We start from the raw sequence: 27,250 nt of genomic DNA, 5'->3' as shown, positions 1-27,250 counted from the left end.
GAAAAAATCAGTATAAAATTAAGAAGTCCTTAGGCTGAGAGAAAACTAAGGGAGAAGACTTACCTTTATTTAAATGGAATGTATTAAGATATCTACACTAATTTAATCAGTTGGTACACTTACACCATGAAATAGGGCAGATATGGAGCTCTCTTAACTTGATACAGCTGAGCTAGTTTGGAAATTTGAAGCAGGTATATAGGTGCCATAGGTTACACTGGGCACTGCCTGTCAGGAACCGTTTAGTGTTTCTGCTGGGCGAAGTCTCAGGGAACTGTATGTCTTTCTATGTGGGGCAACAACAACATGTCCAGTAACTTCCTGAAAGACTAACATACATGCAAATGTATAAGGAGATTATATACATGTACATGTGCGTATATACATAAAGGTGTGTGCATGTGAAGTATGCAGTCGAGATATAAATTTGTTTTGCCAAAATACAAGTATCCTAGATGTTCCATGTAGGATTTCTCCTGCATGTCAGGTTTTTTGCTAACCACTCTGGCAGAGTGAGATGAATTAGCTTGCAAATGCCAGTCAGATTTGGAGAATCACAGAAGCATTTTCAGATGTTTTGGCATTTCTCTGAACTGGATAGTAGAAGCAGCAAAGCTCACTGAGAGCCAAGTATCTGATTCCTTCTCATACCACTGTCTCAGCTAGAACTAGGGATATTGCAGAAAAATGTTTGGTAAACCCAACTACCTGACATTCAGCAATACTTGTATTAACACTGAAGCATGTTTGCATGTGCTCGTATTTAAACATATATATGGAACATAATTTGAATGTATTATTTCATATAAAAGAAATGAGAGATTCCACACATGTGGCACAAATAATATTATCAACACATTGCGTTGATGTATAAATGTATAAATCACAAAATATATTATGACTGGAGTGGTAAATCTTAGTTGAGAATACTTAACTCCTTAAATACAAACTCACACATTTGAGTCATATATTTCAATTTAAAAATTATTTATCAGAGCAATCATAAAAAACAAGTCGGTCTTACAGTTCACAAATGAGAAACAGGCTAAAGCCAATTGATAGTTCATAGAATCATAGAATAGAATCACTGAATCTTTAAGGCTGGAAAAGATCTCTAAGATCCTCAAGTCCAACCATCAACCCAACACCACCATGTCTACTAAACCATGTCCCAAAATGCCATGTCTACATGTTTTTTGAACGCTTCCAGGGGTGGTGACACCATCACCTCTCTGGGCAGCCTGTTCCAGTGCTTGACCAGTCTTTTGGTGAAGAAATTTCTCTTAATACCCAATCTAAACCTCCCCTGGTTTAACTTGAGGCCATTTCCTCTTGTCCTATCGCTTGTTACTTGCGACAAGAGATCAACACCCACCTGGCTACAACCTCCTTTCAGGTAGTTGTAGAGAGCAATAAGGTCTCCCCTCAACCTCCTCCAGGCTAAACAACCCCAGTTCCCTCAGCCGCTCCTCATAAGACTTGTGCTCTAGACCCTTCACCAGCTTCATTGCCCTTCTTTGGACATGCTCCAGCACCTCAATGTCTTTCTTGTAGTGAGGGGCCCAAAACTGAACACAGTACTTGAGGTGCGGCCTCACCAGTGCCGAGTACGATTCAATTTGAAGGCCAGATCTATTAAACAGCAAAGAAGAGTAAATTCTGCTCACATCTGGATAATTACAAACTCATTGAGCACAACATTTTCGCCATGTGTTTCGACATTGTAGGGGAAAAATGATCCAGAGCACCCAGCAATCTCCCCACTACTATATTGGAGCTCTAGAAATGGGTATCACTACGCAGTGTATCACAGAGCAGTTTCATGTCTGATTGCTACTGCCAGCAAATATTATCTGAAAAATAACCAGCACAAGTAGACTAAAAAGGACAAAATGTTTGCTTAATTTTGTTTCAGTTAATATTTTAAGAATATAATCTCGAAATCAATCATTATTTTTTTATTCTTAGGTTCAGAAAGGGATAAGTTTCAAAAAGGCAATTTTTAAAGCTTTTACACTGTGATCTGTGTTGCCAGGAATTTTTTTCCTACTCTGATTTTGTAATTCATGGTAGTTATGAGCAGTCATTACCTAAAAAAATTATAAATGTTTCATATGTGCCAGTATGCAATTACAGTGATGGAAACAGCTTTAATTATGATCCTAGCATAACATAAAAATTAAAACTCTTTCCAATTAAAAAGGTAGTCAAATACACATTTTGGAACAATGTTAGTGAAGACAGAGTAAAGAAAGAATAAGAACAAATTGATCACCAGCTATAGAGCATTTTTATGCTAAACTTCAAAGGGGGATATTTCTACAAAAGTCTGAAAGCAGGACAGCATGAAGAATTCTTCAGCATAGCATTGTGACAAATGCATATTATTTTAAATTAATCCTTTTTTCTTTTCCCCTTTGTGTGTAGAATACAAGCTGGAATGTACATTTATGATACCTGAAGATAATTATGTGTTACTTTATTGTGCTCCTTCTGAGTGAGACAAGCTATGAAAATCCTGTTCAGTCATGTCCTCTGATGTCTGACTTGTTAACAAGAGTAAGGGTCACGTGGTCTTTTAGATAATATCACAGCTTCGGAATGACTTCCTTATTAACATTAGTTACAAGCAAAAAGTATTTTTTACTTTGCTGTTCTAAGATAAACCAATGAACAGTATTGTTGAGTGCTGTGAAAAAAACTGCTGCATTTCTTCCGTGCAGTTACCACATGTTGTCTTCCATGGGACTAATTAGTTCTTTTCTTCAGGTTTTTTTTTTTTTTCCCTCTAAATGAAAATTTTATTAAATAAAATCTGTTTATAGAAAAATCTGAACTTTTCAGAAAACATTCCTGTGAGATCTACTGAACGTGTACAGCGACTATACTCAGAGCCTATCAGTCTTTTTGAAAGGGCTGCTGTTAATGATTTGTGCAATATTTCTGACACTTTCAAGATGCATTAGATTCACTATACCTGCATATATGAGTATATTATGTATGCAGTGAGAATAATGTCTCAGAAGCATTGATTTTATGGCATATGCTATCTTTAGACAGCTGATACCTGAACAGTAAATCCAATGCATTCTTCAATTTCATATATGTGCAATTCCTACACATATGATATTGATACACTACACAGTACCCGCCCATCTCTTTCTGGAGCAAATGAGAGCAAATCTGATTGTCCCTAAATCAAAGATGCTCATAATATGGGGCATGTATCTTTGAGTCGTGATCCTATGTTCTGGTCTGACTGATGTGAGTCTGACAAACCTGTTAAGGTCTATGGAGCTTTGCACAGTGTAAGGATGAAGAAATTATGTCCAGTTTGCAAACTAATATTTAACGTTTGTTTGGTGTTCATTGTAAGGAAATTATGGTATAAATGCAAATGACTGTCATTAGAAACTTTTAAAGATTAATATAACCAAGAAAAAAAAAAAATAGAAATGGCTTCATCTACCTGAGGGTTAAATAGATAACCTTTATTAATAGGCCTTACACCATTCCTAGCTTGGATATTCAGAGCTTGAAGGCAAATTGTATTAGAATAATGTCTTACAAGGATGAGGTGGGAGACCATTGCACGCTTAAGGTTAGGGGGGTTTTTTTGAGTCAAGACTGATGTTGACTGTTGCAAAAGAAAATAGGCACAAGTACGTTTTCAAAGAGAATTTCATTTCCTAAACATTTAGCTCATTAAGTGAAAAGATCTTTGTGAAAAATGCACATAAGCAGTTTTCACATATCATTGTGCTATGAATATAAATTGCAATTTCAAATCATTCTGGCAGCCTGCTGATTTTCTTTGAGATTTCTCCAGGACAGTTTAATGTTAATCCATCTGGGTACAGGAAAAAAATGTCAATAAAGCTGGTACAGAGAGGTGGAAATTACACCTTCCTGTGTTAGCAACAACTTACCCCCTAAGAAGAACTTATTTTCAGCAGTTTTTGCTAGGAACTTTGACAAGGATGGAGGGACCCAATTACGATCACCAGAGGACATCTGCTAGTTAGTTTTGCAGCAGACAGATGCAGAATTTCTGCATGCTTCAGGTGCCATCAGTTGCCCTTTTTTCCTTCTTACCCATTTCATAAGTTGAATTGCAGCTGTTGAATACACTCACAATCTGGCTGCTGGCCCAGGGTGGGTGAGGAGCAGAGAATGAGGAACTCCACCTGGCTTTTTGCTAGCATGTGCTGGTCTATGGCAAAATCTGTTACATGCTTAGCATGAAGAGCTCACAGAGAAATTTTGAATTAAATAGAATTTTGTATCACAAGTGCTTTAAAAGACAAACTGAGCGGTCCATGTGTTTTCCAGTAAAAATAAAGAAATAAAAAAACCCCACAGTGAAGAAAGAAATGGAAGCATCTAATGATGCTCTGTGTCTGTAAACTGGGTTTTCTCCAAAGCCAGGGCTCACTCTTTCCTGCCTGCTCCTTTATGAAGGAGCTCAGGTCAGCCACATGAAATTTTGCACCAAAACTGTCAAATGACAATGTTAACCAGATAGCGAGTCCTTGATCTTTAGTGGAACAGGAGCTGCAGTCATTGGGGAAGTCCTGGGGTTTTCAGAAGAGAAAATTGATTTGGACTCTGATGTGAATGGCTGCAAAACAGAAGAGGAACAAGTACATCTTCAAAGACTGTTTGTTTCCCATACCTTTAGCTCATTAACTGAGGTCTTTGTGAAGAACATAAATAAACAGTTTTCACGAATCTTTGTGCTATGTTTTGGGATTTTCAGATCGTAGGACACAGCCAGTGGCTCCATATGGTAGGAATGTACGAGCCATGACTTTAGGAAAAATATTATCCTCTCTCTCTAAGTAGCTTCCCATTTTACAGGGATTTCAGGACATGCACATGTGTAGCCATCCTCTTCAGCTCTTCTCACATAGGGATGTCACTCAAATAGCACAACAGGACTTGAAACTCTTATTTCTCTTTTCTTTCTGAATATAGTTATCTGTTCTTATTAAGCAATGGAGTACTCTCACTTTAGCAAAAAAACCACTTTGATATGGAAATTTTTGGAAGAAGATATTTTATAAACATGTTCTGTATGAAAATCTTCCTTTTAATTCCATTACAGAAGGTATTGGGTTTTGGTTTGGTTTGGTTGGGTTTTTTTCCTCAAATGCTAGTTGCTTTGATCTTTTAACAAGTTTTGAAATCTTTGAAATACTGATATTTCTCTGTTCCCATTTTAAGCCCTTCATGAAAACAGATCATAACAGCGTCGATTTCTATTTGCTGTCCCATCACTGAGCCTATGAAATTAATTCTTCTCTAAGCAGGAACACCTTGCAGTCAGTTTAGATCCTCTAAACTAAAATTGCAGTTTAAGGTTACAAGGGTCACAATGACTAATAGAGGACTTCAGCCTTTAGATTTATGAGTTACTTTGTGAGGAGGAAAAGCCTTTCTAGGTTTTCAGCTTAAAAATTGAAAAGGCTTAGAAGAGCCTCCAAGTACTGGAGTAAGTTAATCACATCCTCAAAAAGATGATTAATGTAACAAAGTTTGGGATGCTTAGCTTCATTTCAGGGAGGGAGGGAGATAGAAGGAAGGGATAGGCTCAAAATGAAGGCTGTTGGTTCTTACTAAACATAGTAAAAAACCCAAAATGTTTTCATTGTATATTTATTTAACCTTAAATGCCTGCAGGCAATGGTATATTAAAATACTTCATAGAAAAATAATACACATACATGCAGTGAACCCCCTTCTTGTCTCCCACACATAGTCTTGCAGGAGCAGAGACTCATTGCCTGTTGCGGTGGGTTAGCCAAATGCCCTTCCTCCAGCCCTGTTTCCCATGCCCAGTTCCATCTGCCCTCTTCTCCCTGAGCTGGTGGGGGTCAGGTGCAGTCAGCCTGTAACAATTCCGCCACTTCTTCCTCCTCATGCTTTTCCCTGCTCCAGGGCACGTCCTTCCCACGGGCCTCAGTCCTTCAGGAGCAACCTTCTCTGCCGTGGGCTCTCCATGGGCTGCAAGGGAATACCTGCTCCGGCCTGGAGCAACCTCCTCCCCTCCTTCTTCCTGGACCTTGGTGCTCACAGTGCTGTTTGTCTCACTTTTTGTTCTCTCTTCCTCTGCCTGTGTGATGTTTTCTGCTTTTTTCTTAATATGTTTTCCCAAGGTGCCACCAGCAAGGTTGACAGGCTCAGATTTGCCAGTGATAGGTCTGTTGGAGCTGTCTGGACCTACCATTTACACCCAACACAGCTGGGTTTGGGGTTGGTTGCATGCAGGGAGGGAAGAGACCTCCAGGTTTCACCACTAAGCTGGGAGTGCTCTTTTGGGGGACTCCTGGCCCTCTGGGGCACACCCTCAGCACCGAGGGCATTTGCCTTTAGGAAGCAGTCTGTAACTCCTGTTCCAGCTGCTTGGTGCTCCTCATGGCAGCCAGCCGGCCTGCCCTGCCCTGGCCCCCACCTAAGCTCAGCTGGGGTCTGACCTCGGTTGGTAAGGAGGCCTAGAAACAAATGCCTTCCCTCCCTTATAAACCCCTCTGTCAGGGCATCATGTTGCTTACCTGTTAACATGGTGTCAGGAGGCCTGCTGGTTTACAGAACCTCAACACACTCTTCCAGGTGGGATTTTTCCAACATATCTGCCAGGGTGCCACATGAGCCATAGCCTAGTCACTGTGGTAAGAAAAAGTGATGAGGGAAGAACTTAAAAGGAAAAAGAAACAGAAACAAAATCAGGTGAAACTGAAACATTAAGAAGTTAAATATTGTATTTGTTTATTTTTCTGTCTACATGCAAACAAGTTGAATACAAATTTAGCAAGAGAGTTTTCTTAACACCACAAGGTTCCTTTTTTGATAGAAATTCTGTTTCACAACAACATGCTTTTGTGATCTCGTCAAAAGAGCATTTTCTTTTCCTATCACAAAGTTGCCTGAGAAATGTTTTCCTCTTTAAATAAGATTAAGAACTCTATTCATAAAATGAATCCCTTTAAAATTAAAATACCTACTTTTTAGTACATTTTGCAATATGAAGTAGATGGTGATTCCCACCAAGCATGGACTGAAGGTGAAGGAGGGTAACCAGAGTGGTTGGCTTTGATTTCTCTCCTGTAAAAATGGGTGGAAAGCGGCAGAGATGGTGCTTTGAAGCATAGAGGCTCACTGAGCCACAAGAGAGGAGACAATAGGAAGAAAGAGAAGTTGCAAGAATGTGTTTTAAATGTTTGACCTTGAGAGATACAGCATGAACTCTCCCTCTCAGATGTGGTTCCTTCCCTGAGCTGTTTCCAGGGTAAGATAGCAGTAAAGTACCCTTCTGGTAAATCTAGATATAAAAGCACAATGTAGTATTTAATTAACAGTAAATTAGTTTTTAATATAGTGCTTTTTGTGCAGCTTTGCCTTTGGATACTGTAATATTATTGCTGAGCGATTCACTAAAACTGGTGAAAGGGCCTGATGGGTGGCAAGCACCTCTTGTATTAATGGTTCCATTCTACCTGCACATGGTACCTTAAATAATTAATTCACAATTCACTGTAAACCTAAAAGCTCTTTTCTCACAATTGCCACCAGGTACGTGTTAGAAATAGCACTCTCCTTTCCTGGAAAGCTTTGGGTAATCTCAGTCAGGTTCTGGAAAATGGAAAATTACTGTTAGTGAACTAGAAAGAAGTTTCAGTCTTTGTTAGGAATGTAAATGATGCTAAATGTGATATCTTTGTTGGTATATTTTTACCGGGACTGAATTCCTGTGTAATCTGTGGCCTTAAGTTATTCAGGAGCGACTGTTTCGTTACCTTTCATATATGCCATCAGTCTAAGGACAATTTTGCAGTAGAAGATTATTCTTTGTAGTTTATTATTCTTGTATCCTCAGAGTGGTTTTACTCATGACATAGCTAGTTAAGCTGATTAAAACTGTTATGTACAAAGGAGCTCAGCCCAAATAATTATCCATTAAGTACCCAAAATTATCATGGGTAGATTTTCCAGGTTTTTTTGTGGGGGTAGAAAGGGACCTGACATATACTGTACAAGGAGCCATTAAGAGAATTATATCCAGATCCTGCTCAGAGAGGGGAGGGATCTTGCACAGCCTTCTTGATCTTGCCTTGCCACACAGCAAGTGGGAGATGATCAGGATTTCCTGAAGGTTGATTCTTTCTTCCTTGCTGCTTTGTCAGTGTATAACCACAGAAGCAGATGTCACCTGGGTGTAGTCTGTTTGAAATGAATAGTAATGCCTATGTATAGTTTATTTCCAAATGCCCATGCTGTCAATTCTATACTATTTTCACCAAGATATACATTTATCTTTCACAGGGGAATCCATGATAACATTGGGCTTTTGGGTTTCCTTTTTTCCCATCCTTTTTTTCCTTTTTTTTTTTAAACTGAGATTCTTAATTAGTTTCAGTGGTTGAAAGTACCATCTTTGCTAATACATTACATAAGGCTAAACTGTTCCTAATAGTCCTAACATAATTGCATTAGAAATTGTTTTTGTTTAAAATGTGACAAGTTGCAAGTGCATAGAACACTTTTGGCTCAGTAGAAGAACAACAATCTGAGCTTTTTCAGTTCTTAAGTGACATAAAATGAAAGAACAATAACATTTAAAAATTACAACTTTAAAATACCTGTTTAAATTTTAAGCCAAATTGATTCAAGTCTTACGTAATACTTAAACAAGTCTCTGTAGTCTCAGGCAAACAAATTTGAAAGCAAGTTTTACTGCTGGTATTGTTCAACCAGGAACTTTTGTGCTGCCTATGTCCAATGCTTATATTTCCACTTTCTCCACCAATAAATCATCTTGGTCCAGTGCCTGTTGTGCTCCTGCCCAGTGCTGTTCTGACCTGCTTGGATGTGACTGCTACCAGCATAAGCAAACAGTTGCTGAGTGTTTTTCTGTAAATGGAGCTAGCAACACCTCAGAGTAAACTTGTGTGTGGTGCATTGCTGTAGATGCTACCAAGAACATGGTATTTGATAACTGCTGTATCTGCAGAGGCAGCAAATCTAAACTGGAGGATTTTTTTTTTTTTTTTTCCCCATGGTACAGTGTGTTGCTAAATTGTTGAAGTCATTCACCCAAGGACTACAGACCAGGATCCTCCATAAAAGAAGACAGATAAATTAATGGAGGATAGGTTTACATGTGAGTCTTAAATGCAGTAAAAAATAATTAGTGTCTAGCTATTTGTGTCTTGCCAGTCATATCCTCAGATGCATCAAAAGAAGTGTGACTAGCAGGTTGAGGGAGGTGATTCTGCCCCTCTACTCTGTTCTCATGAGACCCCATCTGGAGTACTGCATCCAGCTCTGGGGTCCCCAGTACAAGAAATCCATGGACCTAGAGAAGGGCCACGAAGCTGATCAGCGGGCTGGAGCACCTCTGCTATGAGGACAGGCTGAGAGAGTTGGGGTTGTCCAGCCTGGAGAAGAGAAGGCTCCAGGGAGACCTTATAGCAGCCTTCCAGTACCTAAAGGGCGCTTATAAGAAAGCTGGAGAGGGACGATTTGCAAGGGCATGTGGTGATAGGACAAGGGGGAGTGGTCTTAAACTGAAGGAGGGGAGATTTAGATTAGATATAAGGTAGATATTCTTTACTGTGAGGGTGGTGAGGGACTGGAAGAGGTTGCTCAGAGACGCTGTGGATGCCCAGTCCCTTCATGTCTTCCAGGGCCAGGTTGGATGGGGCTTTGGGCAACCTGGTCTAGTGGAGGGTGTCCCTGCCCATGGCAGGGGGGTTGGAAGTAGGTGATCTTTAAGGTCCCTTCCAATCCAACACATTCAAATTTAAAAAAACCAATAAAAGTACTTCTGTTCGTCAGAAGCTGGTAGTACAGTAAAGCAAGAGATTAGCTTTAATCTTTCCCTAGTTTAGAAACTCCTTCCCTTTACTCACTGCAACCTGGTAGTGGCAGTAGCTAATGTGGCAGGTGATCTGATTAGACAAATCTTGTGTTCATCTGGGACTATGGCCTGGGCTCCATAAGTAAGCAGTATCAATAATCATCTAAAATACTCTTTTCCATTTTAAACTAAATCTGAATTTAATTTTAATTTAAATCTAAATTATTGTCTTAGCTTCATATTTACTTTGGCTGTTGTTTGTTGGGCTGGTGAAGGGTATGTCAGTTCGTCATTTCAGACAAGTATTTCAGTCTTAGCCGTGCAATTAGTAGTAGCAAGCAACACAAGTTGTTTTGAGACAGGAATAGCTCCAAGGTATATTCAGCTGATCAAACTAGTCAAATTCATTGTTTTACCAACTGCTCTCATGCTCTTTCCGGAACTTGGACTAATTTTAGAGCATAGAGATGAATTAGCAATTCACAGTACATGCTCACCAGATGCTGTTTAGACATGTGAATAAAACAGCAACACAGTCAGGCTGAAAACAATTTTTGAAGATCACCTTGTCCCTTCAGTATTAAAGACTAAGCTAAACAGGAGAAGTAATATAGTCATTCATCCCATGCCATTATTAAATTAGCCAAGCTGAGGGTATAGACATAATCCTGTAGAAGAGTTTTATTGGTATGAGTCACAGTCCCCATAATTTAGCAAATAAATTGTATAATTTTGACAGGTGATTCCATCTGGCTGCTCACAGTGAAAGTTTCCCAATGCTGGACTTGATTATTTACAAATTATACAGCTTATTTCCATGCATTTTGTGAGTCCATCAGCTGAGTGTTCTGCAGAAGATGAAGACATATTTTTCCTGCAACATGAGGTATACATTTTATCAAGCCAGTAAATCTGTTTTAAAATAAGCTACTGTCCCAGCCACGCCATACTGTTTTTTCATGCCTGTTCATTGTAAGACAAGGAATGATGCAGAGGGCAAGAATGGATAGCACAAAGGGTCCATCCCATATAGATAAAGCTCAGATCTGAATACAGTCATGTTCATTCTTTTTCTATTTTTTTTCCTTCTGCCAGAGATACACTGTGGTGGTTTTTTAAGCCATACACAGAAACATCTTAAACAAAAGGAGGGTTAGAGAGCCAGCCACTCAAGTTTCTGAGTCTCAAACTGTCTCATAGTATGTCTTATCATTAGGACATTCCCCTCAGGAGAAAAGGAGTATGAAACAAAGGTGTGAATCCCATCAGGATGAAGAGACAAGTGAGATTTTTTTTTCCTGGAACCTATAGAAAGCTGTTAAAAAGATGGCTGCTATGCGTAGCATTTCTTTGAATTGAAGTGCCCATGCTTGTTTATTGTGCAGGATCCATTATTACCTGTCCTTTATGTATATAACAGTGACTGGCAGTGAAAACTGAAGTGTGATTCAGCAGATCCATGCAGTATGAAATATATGTTACTTTTTTTTTTTATGTTCTTATTTTGCTGCTAAAATGGCCACAGGGACTGTTGTCCTAAGTGGAGGAGACAGGGATAGAATCCAGTCAGCCAGCAAGAGGTTTGTTAAATAGCAAAACTGGAATAAACTACTATAAAATCTGACTAGAAAATTTGTTCTCAGATACTCTCTGAGATTTCAACTACTGTTATCATTTTCTGTGTTATTTTCCATTCATCTTCCATCATAATTTTCTGATCCTCTTCCTATCCTGCAAAACTTTTCCCCTTCTATGTATTTTTGTAGTGGATGATTTCCCCCAGCATTAGATCATGTCTGTTCCTAAAATATTTGCCTGAGAGCTTTTGCTTCTCCATTGGGAGGAGACATCAAAGAGTTATCATCTAATTGATTTTGTGTTTTGTCTTTTTCTTCCATGAAAAATGAGGTCATCACAGCACAGGATAAGAAAAAAAACATTTAAAATAAATTAAGACATAGCCTATAGCTTCACCAAGACCTATTAATATCCACTGTAAATATTTTATTAGAGTTTTTCTTAAAATATGTTTACTTAATAGGAATATTAGGGCTTTGGGTTTGAGTTTGGCTTTGTTTTGGTTTGGGTTTTTTTTAACCTAAAATGCCAAGAGATTTGAACACTGAAATACAGTGACATAGATCACTAGAATATAGAGATTGAATAAATTGTCCAACCAAAATGGGAAGCTTTGAAACTCCCTCAAGATTTATGGTTAGGCAGACTCCATTCTTTCTGAGTTAAATCTGAAAAACTAACAACTTAACTGCAAGTATATGGATTCCCTGTGCTGCCATTTCAAATGATGCCTGACTAAAACAAATTAGTCAGTCTCGGAAAACTGAGATAAGCAGATCTTCAGCTATCCTAATACTTTTGTTGAATGTGGATCTATATGATTTTGTATTGCCATGTGAATAAAAGAGGTCAGAGTTCGGATAATTTTATAAATCTATCAATTACAATTCCCAGAGAAATCAACTGGATTTCCACATAAATAGGTGAAGAGAAAGTAGATTGATACGTGTTAGCAACATGTTCCAAATCCATAATCTTATAATGATTTTTTGTTAGTTATCAAAGTGTGTTTAAGATTGTAACAAGACTACTGAGAACAGAAATAGGATCAAGCAGTGAAAAGAAAAGAGGGAAAAAACTTCTGCCTGCAATGAATAATGATACTACAGTTGCAAGACAGTACTGCTAGAATAGTATTTCTAGTGGAAGAATCGCCATGTTAATTGTTCTAGAAGGAAATTGTGAAATCTTCTATATGTTTTTGTAGTAAAAAACAAACCCTTTATCTTCAGTTAGAGGGCCTACTTCATGTTCCCAGTGATGCCTCATCTTCCTGGATGTCTTCCAGGGCCAGGCTGGATGGGGCTTTGGGCAATGTGGTCTAGTGGAGGGTGTCCCTGCCTGCAGCAGGGGGGTTGGAACTAGATGATCTTTAAGGTCCCTTCCAACCCAAACCATTCTATGATTCTATGAAGAAAGAAATTTGGCTAATTTTCTCATTACCTTAAGTTTCACTCATCTACTTGAAAACTGTAATAGATTGGTTGTCAAACTAAAAACCCAATGAATATTTCCAAATCTATATCTTTAGTTGATTTATTTACATTATGCAGATCAAAAATGCAAATGTCCATAAATGTAAGGCATTCAGTTCCTGAGTTAGAGTGGATGTTAAATGCTAAGGCCAGCACAATTCCATGTCACCTCTTTCTCAGCAGCCAAGTAGTTCAGTAACATTTCAAGATGAATTAATTATCCTACTACTTAGCACAGAATTCATAACCCCAAACTACCCAGTATCTGTTATCATTGCTGCTATGCAGTCAGAATCATAGTGTACACTAAAATTCATTCCAGTTTCTAGACTATTTCTTATGCATCTTCTTCTTCAGGTAATTCACTTTACCCAGAATTCAGAGTACAAAAGATAAGTCTGAGTTTTGTGTTGGACTTATGATGTTTGTTGCACTGCAATTTTTAAAATATATTTTTAGAGTCTGGCTGCTCCTATAGGTCTGTAGAACCTAACGTTATAGTGCAAAATGGATGGAAATGGAATGCATGTAATTCACTACTGGTTTATATTTGCTTTTAAGTAGTGGTAACTGATTTCTTCTAGAACATGGCAATAGAGAACCAATTGTGGTGAGAAGTTGTTTGCACTAATTCATGCAGTAAAATTCATTTTTTGGTGAATTCAGGCTGCCTTTATTGTTTATCATTAGTTGACAGCCCATGAGCTGGATTCATCTGACAAGATGTTTCTATTTGACTTGCCACCTTTTACAGGTAAAAGGAAGTTATTCCATTGCTGAGACTAACAAAAGCTAAAGGATTTATCTCCTGCCATAAACATGTTGCAGAGAGGTAGCAGCACTGCTGGTAACTGGAAAGAGGAAAAGTCCCCACATTGTTGCGGCCTTGTATTGGCTGCACCATGAACTCAGTGCTCTGGGTGAGACAGTCAGCCTTCTTCATCTTACCTGCTTCCTTCCCCAGCTTATCAGACTTCATCTTTGCAACAGAAGTGCACCTCAAAGTGGCAGGATAAGAGATCAGTGGGAAAGATATGTGGCTGTTTGCATGGGAATCATCCAATACTGCCACTAAGCTTAGCAGAGCTTTCTGGGAAAGCCACTGTTCCTTGGCTATAGGAACAGCAAGGATGGGCCTGAGTTTAGTATCTCCGAAAGAGGAAAAGAGGTCCAGCAAAGCAAGACCTCATTTCCACACAGCCAAAGGCAAGCCTTGGCTGTCCTTGCATGCTAAACATCTGTATATAGGATCTACAAATGAACCAAACACCTACTGTTGTCAGTGAGATCTAGGTGACACAGTTATTGATGTCTGGAGAAAAACTTGCCTTAATGAAAGATTTGTCATGCTTGACTATCTTGTGGTAGTGTTTACCAACTTGATAAGCTTCTACAATGAAATGACTGGCATGGTAGATGAGGAGAGAGCAGTGGATGTTGTTTACCTGGACTTCGGTAAGGCCTTTAACACTGTCTCCCATAAGATCCTTGTAGAGAAGCTGTTGATGTGTAGCTGAATGAGCAGACAGTGAGGTGACTGAAAACTGGCACAATGGCTGGGCTCAGATGATGGTGGTCAGCCACACAAAGTCTAGTTGGAGGCCAGTAACTAGTGATGTACCCCTGTGTCAGTACATCTAATCCTGTTTAACATCTTTGTTAATGATCTGGATGATGGGACAGAGTGTAGCCCCAGCAAGTTTGCTGATGACGCAAAACTGGGAGAAGTAGCTGGTACACCAGAGGATCATGCTGCCATCCAGAGGTACCTCAAAAGGCTGGAGAAATATTCTGACAGGAAGGAACCTCATGAAATTCAGTAAGGGCAAGTGCAACATCCTGCACCTTGGGAGGAACAACTCCAGGCACCAGTATATGCTGGGGTCCACCCAATTGGAAAGCAGCTGGGCAGAAAAGGACCAAGCAGCCCTGGTGAACACCAAATTGAACATGAGACAGCAGTGGGCCCTTGTGGCAAAGAAGGCTAACAATATCCTGGCCTGCCTTATGAGGGGTGTTGCCAGCAGGTCCAAGGGACTTAATCCCTTGGAGGTAATCCTGTTGAGGCCGCACCAGGAATACTGTGTCCAGTTCTGAGCTCCTGTTGCAGTTTAACCTGGCCAGCAGCTAAAACAGCCATTCAGTCACTCTCTCCCCACACCTAGTGTGATGGGGGAGAGAATTGAAACAAGTAAAATCAAGGATTGAGATAAAACCAGTTTAATAGGACAGAAAAAGAAGGGAATAATAATAATAATAATGTACAAAACAAGTGATGCACAGCACAATTGCTTACCACCCACTGACTGATTCCCAGCTAGTTCAAGCCACAACCCCCTCCCTGGCTGACTCCCCTCAGCTTATATACCGAGCATGACATCATATGGTACAGAACATCACTTTAGCCAGGCTGGGTCTGCTGTCCTGGCTGTGCCCCCTCCCAGCTTCTTGTGCACCTGCTGCAGAAGGCTTATACCTCCTTGCTGGCAGGGTCTGGGAAGCTGAAAAGTCCTTGACTTAATTGTAAAAGCAACAACTAAACATTAGGGTGTTACCAACATTGTTTTCATAGTAAATCCAAACCACAGCACTATACCCCCTGCTAGAAAGAAAATTCACTCTGTCCCAGCTGAAACCTCAGTACATAAGACCCATGGACTTAGGAAGTCCAATGAAGGGCCACAAGGTAGTGAAAGGACTGGAGCATTTCTCCTATAAGGAAAAACTGAGTGAGCTGGAACTGTTTAGCCTGGAGAAGAGCAGGCTCAGGGGGTTATTATCAATGTATATAACATATATAATATATATAATGGAGATGGGTTTCTTGCAGTGATGCCCAATGACAAGACAAGAGGCAATGGGCACACAGTGAAATAGAGGAGGTTCCTTGTGGACATGAGGTAGCACTTTTTACGGTGAGGGTGACCGAGCACTGGCACAGGTTGCCCAGGAAGGTGCTGGAGTCTCCATCCTTGGGGATATTCAAAAGCTTTCTGGATATGGTCCTGGGCAACTGGCTCTAGGTAGTGCTGCTTGAGCAGAAGAGTTGGACCAGATTTCTTCCAGAGGTCCCTTCCAACCTCAACCATTCATTGCTTCTGTGAACTCAGAAATGTTAGCTGACAGCCTAGTTTCTAAGCTCTGCTCTCTGTTTTGACATATCTCAATTGTTTATAATAGGAGCTTAAACACCTACATGTGGATGCCTAAATATAGGTATTTTTCTGAACTTTATGAAACCCAGATTGTCTTGTTTTAGCATAAAGAATACCACAGGTATCTAATTTATTTGTTAAGGGATGTTACTTGAGCCAGTTAGCTGTTCTCTAGCTCTTGTGTAATTTTCTCCAATATATTGAAATTGTTCCGGCTGTTTCTGACAAATAGAGTAGAAATGTATGTTCACATTTATAATCATCATGTAATCTCAGGAAATTACTCCTCAGAAGGACCTCCTAACTGTTTGATAACTTCTCTATCTCTGAAACATACAGCTCTTTCTCTAAGATCTGTGGTCACAGTAATGACTTCTAGCCAGTTTCTGTGCCCCGTTGCTCAGGCCTATGTAAGACAAGGTTATACCATTTATTTATACTGTCCATTACTTCAAATATTGTCCTTATTTTATTTTGTGGGTTTTTTTTTTTAGTTTACTTTCCTGCTAAAAAATTTATTTCCAAATCTTAGCTTTCTTTAGTTTCTAGTCTAGATGATGCAGAAATAAGTTAAACAGTCCTTAAAGATTTAATACTGAGGAATTAATAACAAGAGTAAAAAAAATTCTTAAAATTGTAGTATTTTTAAAACATTTTCATGTCATGACTTTCTCTGGAGTCTGATGCCTCTGAGTGCTTAGAATTGACTCTCTAGCTTTACAGGGGTTTATTCACAAAAAGACATGAATAAAATAATTTCTGAGCACAAATATTAAATGGTAGAGGGCAAGAGAACATGTTACTTCTGAGGCAGTGGTACTTTCCAAGGCCCTCCCTAGGATGCAGTTAGGTTAAACCGAAGATCTGCAGGCAGAAGTTGCCCACAAGAAAAGGCAAATAAATGTTCATGATCCTCACAATTTGTAAATGTTATTCAATCATTCACCACCATCAGAAATACATGAGACAGACATTTTGTGCATTATTGCATGTACACTGGAGATGCTGGAGGGGTAGATTATAACTTCTCCTGACATTTCTATTTTCAGTCTCGCTTTTTTTTTTTTTCATTCATAACTGGAGTCCTGATAACTTTGAAATGAGTCATATGGTGGTTTTACATCCTACTTGCCTGGATATGTACTATGCATTAGTGTATAAGATTTCTGATTAAAAAAGCTCGTCACATTTTATTCTGCTACAATGGCTTGCAGATTTGGTAGCTTCTTCATCAGCTCATATTGCAGACATCTCTTTAATGGAGAGAGTGGAAATTACATGGCTTGAAATGCAGAGTAAATTATGACACAACTAGAAATATTTTCATGAAGAAATAAAAGTTGTGGTACCTTTAGGACTGCACATTTGCCTCCTTTCAAAGAAGATAGCACCTGCAGTAACTGACTTAGTTCCCCCAAACTCTGGCCCAAAAAGTGTGTCTACCTCTGTTCAGATCTGAATGCACTATTCTGCCATAGACCAAGGTCAAAAACCTGTCATGAACCATTCAGATGCAGAATAGAGGTCCAAAATAAGGGAGAGTAACAGCTGTAAGTAAATATAATGTCATTAGAGCAATCTGTGTGTAAGGAGAGTAATTCTTGATTTGCTTGTTTTCCAGCTGTATTAGCTGCTTTAAATCAAGTAGCTGTTCTTGAGATGACCTTGTTTCATTAACATCTGTGATCTGTAACAAGATACAGTATTACAACTGTAAGTATGGCTTTCTGTTTTGATTTCAGCCTATTAAGAAAGTAGTTCAGTGCCCACTTAAGACCTGGCAGGCTGATCAGGCTTCAGAATGGTTCAAACTTGACACATTAGAAATATTTTAGGTAAACCTTGCCAAGTCTGAGTGAAAGTCAGATTTGTGAGGAGTCTCATCAAAAACATAAAGTTAACAAGCTAGAGAAGAAGAAAAAACTTCTGAGCTGCAGAATCTTAATTGTTATTTGTATTTGTAACAGATTAGAAAATAATACTGGAATTAACAGGCATTATTTTAACTGAGACTGTCTCTTTAATAATTAATGCCAATGGATAGTAAAAGGCATTCCAAAGCCAGAAGCCTTCTTTCCTGTAGTCAAGTCTGCTTGCATTACTTTTCCCTTGATGTCGGATTATAGAGTAAAGTTAAAAAATAAAAGAGAACCTCAAGCCAGATTTATAAATCCAGAGATAGGCAACAAATTTAAGTGCCCTGATTTCTGAAATGCTGAGCCTCTGGCAACTTTCATTTACTTTAAAGGGAGCTGCCAGGGGCTCAGAACCTGAAAATAAGGTCAGTTATCAAGGCATTTCACTAAAGATTGATGATCCAGAGAGAGGAGAGCCATAACCAGAGCAGACCATGATTGTGCCCCTTTGGGAGCAGAGAAGATTCTGAACAGAAAAACTGTTACTAAGCAGTAAGTGCAGTATCCACAGGAGAAAGCAAGGTATCTCTATTTCATAAAATGTGAACATTGACTTTTGTTATATTTATAAAAACAAAACCAAACAAAACCAAAAAAACTCTGGAATGAAAGGAAGGGAATTTAAGGGAATAGCATGACTTGAAAAGTCAGACTTCAGACTACTGTATCATGGCTTTCCCTTCTGCTGGCTGGTCTGCCTCTGAAGGGTGATACAACCCCATTCTTTTTCTCTTTTTTTACCACGTTCAGGTAGAAATGCTGCAGTTAGGTTTGATCCTGGCAACAGCATGACTGCAGGAATAGGAGGTTCCATTAAAGGTAATTTTCCCTCTCTTAGTTGTATACTCAGGCTGAGTATAGGAGTACCATGATGTGTTTTGTTTGGGAAATTTAAAAAGTTGAAAGGAGAGAAATTAAAAAAAAAAGAATTTCCAGCGGTTCAGTCAAGTTACATTGCTCTGACTCTCCCCTTCCTTTCGAGCTTCAGCATGTATTTTTTATCAGATTTTGCCTCTTAATTTTGAGTCTTCTGCATCTCCCCTACACAAAGCTATCCCATGGTACAAGCTGTGCTAGCACTCACATTAAAAACACTAATTTTCAAGGATTCTTTATTGAGCTGTGAAAATTTGCTCTAGGCAGACATACGCCTCGGGGCTGAGATGCGGAAGGAGACTTGTGCAGTCTCCAAGGCCATTTTATGACATTGTTTCTTTGCCCCTAAAGTGGCAGTTCTAACCTGAAAATTCCAGGAGCTTCATTTTTGTGTTCTGCTCTGCTGAAACTCTGCAGACTTGTGTCCAGTTACTCCAGGAATTCAAAAGTATTTTGTCAATGAGCACCAACCATTTCAGAGAACCCAAACTAGACCTTTCTCCGCACAAGGCATGCTGGTGTGGTTATAATCACATGGCTAATAGGCTACCTCTTCAGCCACATGCTGGTGTGCAGTAGCCCAGATGTCCACAGCAGTCTGCTTGAAAGTTCCTGATTTGCATAAGTGGGCCTGCCAAGAAATCTATTTTTCCCTCAGAAACTGATTTATGAACTTGCTGGACTCCTCGACAGAAGTATGTGTGCAGCCAGAGATAAGATTTGGGAATGTGTGAAAAGATAACAGTTTGGGAAGTGGAAAATCTTCCAGACAAATGTAAAAAACCAGACACTGCTAGAAAAATTAATATAATGAAAGTATGTGATTGAGAAGTTTTTGATTTAATATCTCTTTGGTTTGTTTTGACAGTCTTCAGTCTAAGGCTGTGTTTTAATGCTGATGGACTGCGTACTCTTTAATGTACTGCAGTAACGAGCAAGAGCTTCTAGACAGTCTCAAGGGTATTTTACAGGAGTTGCACAGCAGAGGGCTGTAGGAGCCATTCCTTTATATAAACCAGACTTGCTCCAGGGTTAATCGTAGTAGGAATTTTGTGTTATATGGGGGAAAGCAATGTAGGATTAGTACTGTGACATTCCTGCTTTTCCCAGTGAACAGTTTATAAAGCCAACTCAAAAATAGGATGACAAGGATCTTTTTTGTCCTTTTGATAATTGTGAATTATCAAATTCGTAGCAATTTGAGATTTGATCACATAAACAGTTTGATAAATATGAATTATCAAAATTCTCTGTATTGGTCCATACACATACAATGGCATGATGTATAGTGAGACCACATGTAATGTGATAACTCACACTTCTACTACTATTCAGTCATCCTGACACCAGCATGACTTGATTTAAGAAAGAAAGAAAGAAAGAAAAGAGAAAAGAAAAGAGAAAAGAGAAAAGAAAAGAGAAAAGAAAAGAGGAGGAAAGAAAAAAGAAAAGAAAAGAGAAGAGGAAAGAAAAAAGAGAAGAGAGAAAATAGAAAAGAAAAGAGAAAAAAGATAAAAGAAAAAAGAAAATCCAGTGATGGTTCCTGTAGAAGGGACCTGATGGAACAAGATACCTGTTTGAAATCAAGTGAGCCAACACAGAAATTAAGGCAGTGGTTATGACTGTTCTCTTTTTTTGAGAGCTGGGTAAAATACCTGGGTTATGACTTCAGGGAGGGAAGAACAAGAAAGAGTAGGAGAATCTTTGTATTTAATTTATGTAGTGTCCAAACACAATGACAGAAGATACTGAGATTATATACAAACAATATGGGAAAATTGGGAACTAAAGAAGCTAGTCAAATATGCTGATCTGCTTTTAGGACAGACAGTGGCCTCTGAATGTTCCCCAGGTGCTAAATAAGGCAGCATTATCATTGTTAGTGTTGGTCAACACGTTATCCTTGTTGCCTGTAGGGAGAGCAGGTTTCTACGTTGCAAAGTAAATATATCCATCATATGCAGCTAAGTCTTTTTTTATACTCTGTCATATCACTTGTGACATGCACAGCACTAATGCAGAATAGGATCATTCATAGAAAGCATAGAAAATTGTGTTGTAAAGCATAGCTGCAGGCACGTGGTCCAACCTTTCTGAAAGCAGGGCTAACTTCCCAGTCAGGCCATACTACTAACAGCCTTTCTTCATTAGTTTTGGAAATTTCAAACGGCAATAATTCTACAGCCTTTCTGCACAACCTATTGTAATTCTGAACCACTCTCATTGTGAACCACTCTTGTTTTTCATTATGTCCATTTAGAATTCCTTTGATTCTTCCTAAAAGCAAGGACTACCTCAGAAACAGATTATTCCACATCCCAATTAATCTCTCTGATCTTCTCCTTGGATATAACAGGAATATACTTTTCTGACATACAATTTGACTAAGGCTACAATTTTTGTAGCTTTCCAAAACCAGTCTGAACACAAACTTTCTATGTAATATGAATTCTAACAATCATTTTATAAGCTGGCCATGTTATCTTTAATGTTAAAACGTCAATGATAACCTCTGGAATCTGATTTTTTGTTTTGTTTTGGGGTTGTTTTTTGTTTGGTTGCTTGTTTTTTAAACCACTGGCCCTTGAAAATAAGATATAGAAACATGTAAAACTACAGCCATAGTTAAACAGTCTTCAGTGGTTTTTATTCAAATTACAGTACTTTGATGGCAATTTTGTACAGCTGCTGTTGTTTGGAAGGCATGCAAGAAGTTCTGTTACACTTATAGACAATCAACTACTAAAGCATAGCTATAAACAATTTGTTATTTTCAAGATTGCTTCAACAAATATTCATTTCTAAGCCTGCCGCCAAAAAATGTAGTTGTATGAGTGTTTATGTTAACAATAGCACTTCAATTTTTACTGACCTTGTACTCTTTGGGAAAAATTATCTTTCAGTGAAAGTTTAAGATAGATAAAGATATCTACAAAAAAATTTACAGTATAAAAACATTCTTGTTGGGATAATTTGAAATATGTGGTTAGCAATCTCTCTAAAGGCACATTTGAGTTAATTGTGACCATGTGAATTAAAGCACACAGAAAATAGATACCTATTACGTACAAATTCAGCAAAATAAATATGTTAAATGCTGCCACCTTATGGTAGCACAAGTGATGTGAGTTGATTTAATGGTATACTGTATAGGAAAAATTATCAGAGAAATAGGCAATATCTCTCCTACCAATAAGCCTGTTTAAGGACAAATAAATTTAATGACTAGTAAGAGTTTAACTGTGAAAATTTAGTTATAATTTTCTAAAATTTCACTGAAAATTATTATAATTTGTCTTGAAAACATTGTGCTAAATGTTTTCTAAGAATAAGAATGGTAGTTAATTGGTAATGTCTGAAAGGACATACATATTAGAGATCTAAATATTCCTGGTAGATTTGGATAAAAAGCTAGTCAAGTAGTATCTTTGGTATTACATTTCAAACATGTTGACATTCTGTCCATTTTTCTGGGCAGAAGCATAATCATATTTATTATAGCCAACTAATACCAGAATACATCTATTTTCACAACTGTTTCCAAAAGGCACTTCATAAGCAGTGAAAGAATATGTTTGTTTCACAAACCACATATTTAAAGTCTGTATATGATTCTGTAGGCTAACATGACTGTTGGACCTACATATATTCCTGAAATGCTTACAAGAAAAATCCATACAAGACTGTTAAATCTGAAGGGACTACCTTGGCTTAGGATGTCCATGAACAATGCATTGCTAGAAATGGGGAGAGAGTATAAGACTACTGTAATCACATGGATATATTTGCATGATCCTTATACTCGTTCCTAAGCACTTCCCTTTGGCCCAGGTCAGATGTATCTTTGCTCTGATCACGTTCAGCCATTGTCGTGTTCACTGGCAGAAAAGCAGGTAATGATTATCTGCATTCTTAATACAAATTAATATTGCAAATCTGATCCAAGACTAATGTGATGAAAAAACAATGGATGTACACCTTTTTGCTATACATAATCAAACCTTGGTATTTACTGGAAAGCAATCTCAAGTATTTAGCAAGAGCTTCAGGTTTATTTACAGCACAAGGACAAACCAATAGAATCTCTTTTGATGCAAAAATGTTTCTCTACTAAGTTATTTTCTGCTTGTTTATTTTTGTACTTTCAGCTACATAAAATACAAAGCACAAGTGCTCAGTTGATGATGATGTCAGACTGAAAACATAAAAGTTTATGTTTAAATGAATCTGAATCTGTGTTCTAGACCCCAGCTGGAAATGGATTTCAAATTGACAAGCATAACAGCTGAATGTATGTGAACTGCTTTGAAATGGCCAACTTCAGATGGTCTCAACAACCTCTAAACCCTTAAAGATAATAGGCTAGATAAAAACAGAGGTTCCAAATTGTGCAGAGCTTTATACTGTAAGTTGTCATATAGCAATTTTAAAATCAATTCAGTGTTGAACAGGAAGCCAATGTAATTCCCTCAGAACTCAAGTTTCATACTGAGACCTCCTTGAGCATGCTAAATCACAGCATCTGTATTTTGTATGCTTAGGAAGAAATTGCATTTAGGGGAAATATTCAAAAAGTCATGCAGCAATCCATTTCTATATGCTAAGATACTAAGACAACATATGGTAGCATACGCAGAAATGGCATTTTGTGAGCTGTAGCTCAGTAAACTAAATCTGGTCTTGAAGTTCCAAGGTTATATTCTTGATTCTGTTACTTACATAGTGTGTCACTTTAAAGTAGTATTTCCTGTTTGGAAAGTCCAACTCATTATCATTGGTTTCTTTGTACATTTTTGTTTCAGGAGAAAAAACAGAGAGCAGTAAAAGAATTAAAAACCTACCAATATTTGCTAAACACAGTCCATGCAGTGGGTTACTCCCAGCATCCTTATTTCTGCTTAGTAGTGTGTTATTCTCTAAAAAAGCCATCCCAATATTTGGTGAACTTCCTTATGTCTTAGATGCTAGCTGAAGGAAAAGTTTGGGGAACTAGGTATGTACAATTTCTTTCAAAAGAATTGTTCCACTCTATGTAAAGTAGTGTTTCCTATTTGAAGAGTCCAACTCTTATTTTCATTGATTTCTTTCTATATTTTTGCCCTCCAACTGTAAGAGAGAACTTATTACCCACAATAAAAAACTTGCATTTTCTTAAAATTAAATGCAAAGCTCAACAAACAATTTATAGATCCTGCTAGAGCTGCTGCCTCTTCTGCTTTAATAAAAGCTTTAAATTTTAAGCTTATACCTTAGATCCAAATTTTAAAGCAGGTGAAGCAGACTTAGCAAAATATTAGCCAATGCTAGCCTGCTGACCAAAAAAAAAAAGACAAACTAAGAAAAATATGTAAAATTGCATTATGAAATTTGTTACTTGACTGAGACAATTTCTGTAATTCACCACTATTTTGGTGCAATTCATTGTAGCTGTATTTTGGCATTTTTCTTTGGCTCCATTCAGAATGTTCAACTAACTGAAGGCGGAATATGCTGTTCCACTCACAGTCCTCAGCCTTGGTTAAATGAGACTTTGTAATAAGGACACATCATACTGGTGAAATCATCAAAGAAAAAAAAAAAAAAAAAGCCCCAACCACCAACTTCACTGCATTACTGAATAAGCATTCGATCTTCTTTTCTTCCATTTCCCTCTTGCTGTTTAGACTAAACCTGCTATAATAGGTTTCCGACCAACTTGTAAAGCCACCTTCAATTACTTTTTTGAGCAAAAGCACTACTTGAAACTTTTTGTTGTTCAGAAAAATGGATACTACTTTTTGATCAAATTTCTTTGTGCTTGAATCTTAATGTATTTTTTCCAGTCTTCTTAAGCACTAGTGAATAACACTAGAAAAGATGAAGCATCTGTCCTTCTAAAGTACTTTAAGAACTTTCAGTGTGATGTTGGACTCTTATATACTTCTTTTTTTTTTCAAGTTGTTATTAACAAGTTGAGAACTTATGTATTACACTTCAGAATGACTACAGCAATTCTGTTGTGTTTCAGAAGACATATGCTTGTTTTTAGATGACATTTAGTGCAGCAAAGACACATTCTTCAATTTTCTTTTTAGTCTTAGACTAAACAGTTCAAGTAACAGTCAAAAGTAACAAACATGCATAGACATTTAAAGTCAGTATTAGTTCCTTTTTTAATTAGTTAATATGAGTGAATGGCTTAGACCTCTCCCTTCAGTTTTGCTCATTCTTCACTGAAAAATCTGATCATTGATAGTTTTGTTTAAATTGCCTTTGAGGAGTAAGTGAAGGTGAAGCATTTTATTTATCTCTTTACCCATATTATACTAGACTATAAATAATCAGTTTGGCATAAAGAAACTGAAATATTCTAATGATATTGAAGCTTTTGTGACAGTTGTGGAGGAGAAGGGGTGAAGGAGAACATTTTTGCATGAGCACCTGTTTATTTTAGCCATTTCCTGACATGTTAGCTTTTAAATGAAGCTAGAATTGAACTGAAGGAATTAAAATGATCATACTGTCTTTGTTTGAAATTACAGTGGTATATAAACTGTATCACTTGAGGATGGTAAAGTATGTGATAGAAACACTTAAAAGCAGAGGATAAAAATATTATTTAAGCTTAAATTTTATTGGCTATAGTATGGTACTTTAATGATACTAGAAGAAAATGCTAATCGCAGAATTGAAATGACAGTGTACAGTCTAATGTAAGACTGTAGATCATTTAACAAAGACAGAGGGAACAAGCTCTTCCTTTTTTCAAGGAGCTAATATAGCTGAATAATTTCTCAATAATAGAGATGATTAGACCCAACAATATGATGAAAGAATGTATTTAGACGGCACTTATAAGCAAAGGAAGTCAGAGTATGTTTTTCTACGATGCCTATGACAATCAGACACTCCAAACTAAATACCTGATGACAGCTTCAGCTGTGTGGACAAACCTCAGCTACCTGCTTATGAGTTACCAGTATGATCCCAAGTAGCTCAAAGATTTGACGTGCTGGAACTCCAGTAGCAGTGCTGACAGTATTGTAATACCACTGTCCTCCTTGACCACAGAGACACATCTATCCTGCTAACCCAGAAGATACAAAAGTGTAGGTTGTTGAGTTCTTTGGTTGTTTGGTGTTTGGTTGTTGGGGTTTTTTTCATGAATGAGCAGGAGATGTACCCTTTAACAATGGCAGGCAGTGGCTCAGTGAGTAGTGCACTCGTGTTTTGGAAAAGATATTCAATTCCCAGCTGTACAGATGAGGAATGCAAGCTTGAAACTCAATTTCCTGTTTCCTGGGGGAGTGCAGCACAGTCAACGTATATGGGGTATCACCTGAGAAAGAGCAAAGGGCGTTAGAAGGAGGGAGACAGACCTTAAAAAAGTTCAGTAGAAGAAAATGTATGATAAACTGGAGGTATGACTAAGCCAGAATCCTGTACTATCTAGTGTAAGAAAGCACACACCACAGATGAGCAATTGAGCAGTACCACAATCTGGGTCAGCAGAAAATGAAAATAATGTATTTACACAGATATATGAATTTCTTGTTGGTTCTTAGGTTATGTAAGTTGAATTTTGCAGCCAGCAGGTAGTAGAAGAATCTGAGGAGTGTTGATATTAGCTCCTTTTTAAAACACACCTCAAAGGCTGAAGCCAGTGAGCATGAGAGGATTTCTAGTAACTCAGCTTTTGTGTGGCACCTCACCATGTATTTTTTTTTCCTAAATAGTGTTATTGGTTGTGGTGATTGGTGATGATGTCAATCAGCAATTTCTTGAGGAAAAGGATTACAGTACTTCTTTAAGTTAGCCTGTCCACACAATACAAAGTCTTAATGTCTTTTTTGAAAAGAAGTAACATGTCCTTGTTGATGTTTCCTGCAGGTGTTGGTCCTGCTGTCCCATTGCTGATCGGCAGGTCTATCAGTGCACAGATCTCAGTGAACTAACCCACTTGAAATAGAGTGTTGGTGATTTCCCCCTGGAATGTCTTTCACCTCATGGACCAATTTATTTTGCTTACATCACAGTCCTTTAATCAGTCTTGACATTTAGAGTAGGATTATTTTGGGAAGAAAAAGCCAAACAAAAATTGCTTTGTTCTATTCTCATTACAGTCAATGCAAAATCTCACATCCTTTTCTTTATGAACAGAGTTAAACTAACGATGACTGCTTTAAACTTCTTACCTGTATTTTCTGTTTACTATTAAAATCCATGCAGTTCATTAAAGCCTATGGGTTCCATCAAACTTCAGGTTCTGCTAAGTGTGCATTAACAAGGACAGCAAAATGTGTTTAAACAGAGTTTAAATAATAGACAAAACCCCTAGGATGCTAAGGATCCTGAAACATACACAGAGATGATGAGGTTAACTACATGCCCTACTATGATTTTTTTTCATAC

At 38.0% G+C, this 27,250-nt stretch overlaps 1 protein-coding gene across 2 annotated transcripts in view; it reads left to right on the top strand.

The window, feature by feature from the left end:
* The window catches only part of LINGO2 (leucine rich repeat and Ig domain containing 2), a 553,412-nt gene that overhangs the window by 263,294 nt on the left and 262,868 nt on the right, over positions 1–27,250 (top strand). For both annotated transcript variants that reach the window (XM_075740374.1, XM_075740375.1), the window contains exon 3: positions 17,689–17,780. The gene's annotated coding sequence lies outside the window, so the exon portion shown is untranslated. The remainder of the gene's footprint in view (positions 1–17,688; positions 17,781–27,250) is intronic.

This window comes from Balearica regulorum, chromosome Z, assembly GCF_011004875.1.
Source record: "Balearica regulorum gibbericeps isolate bBalReg1 chromosome Z, bBalReg1.pri, whole genome shotgun sequence".
Taxonomy (NCBI): domain Eukaryota; kingdom Metazoa; phylum Chordata; class Aves; order Gruiformes; family Gruidae; genus Balearica; species Balearica regulorum.
Note: the sequence above shows the minus strand (reverse complement) of the source record. Positions and strands in the feature narration are given on the sequence as shown.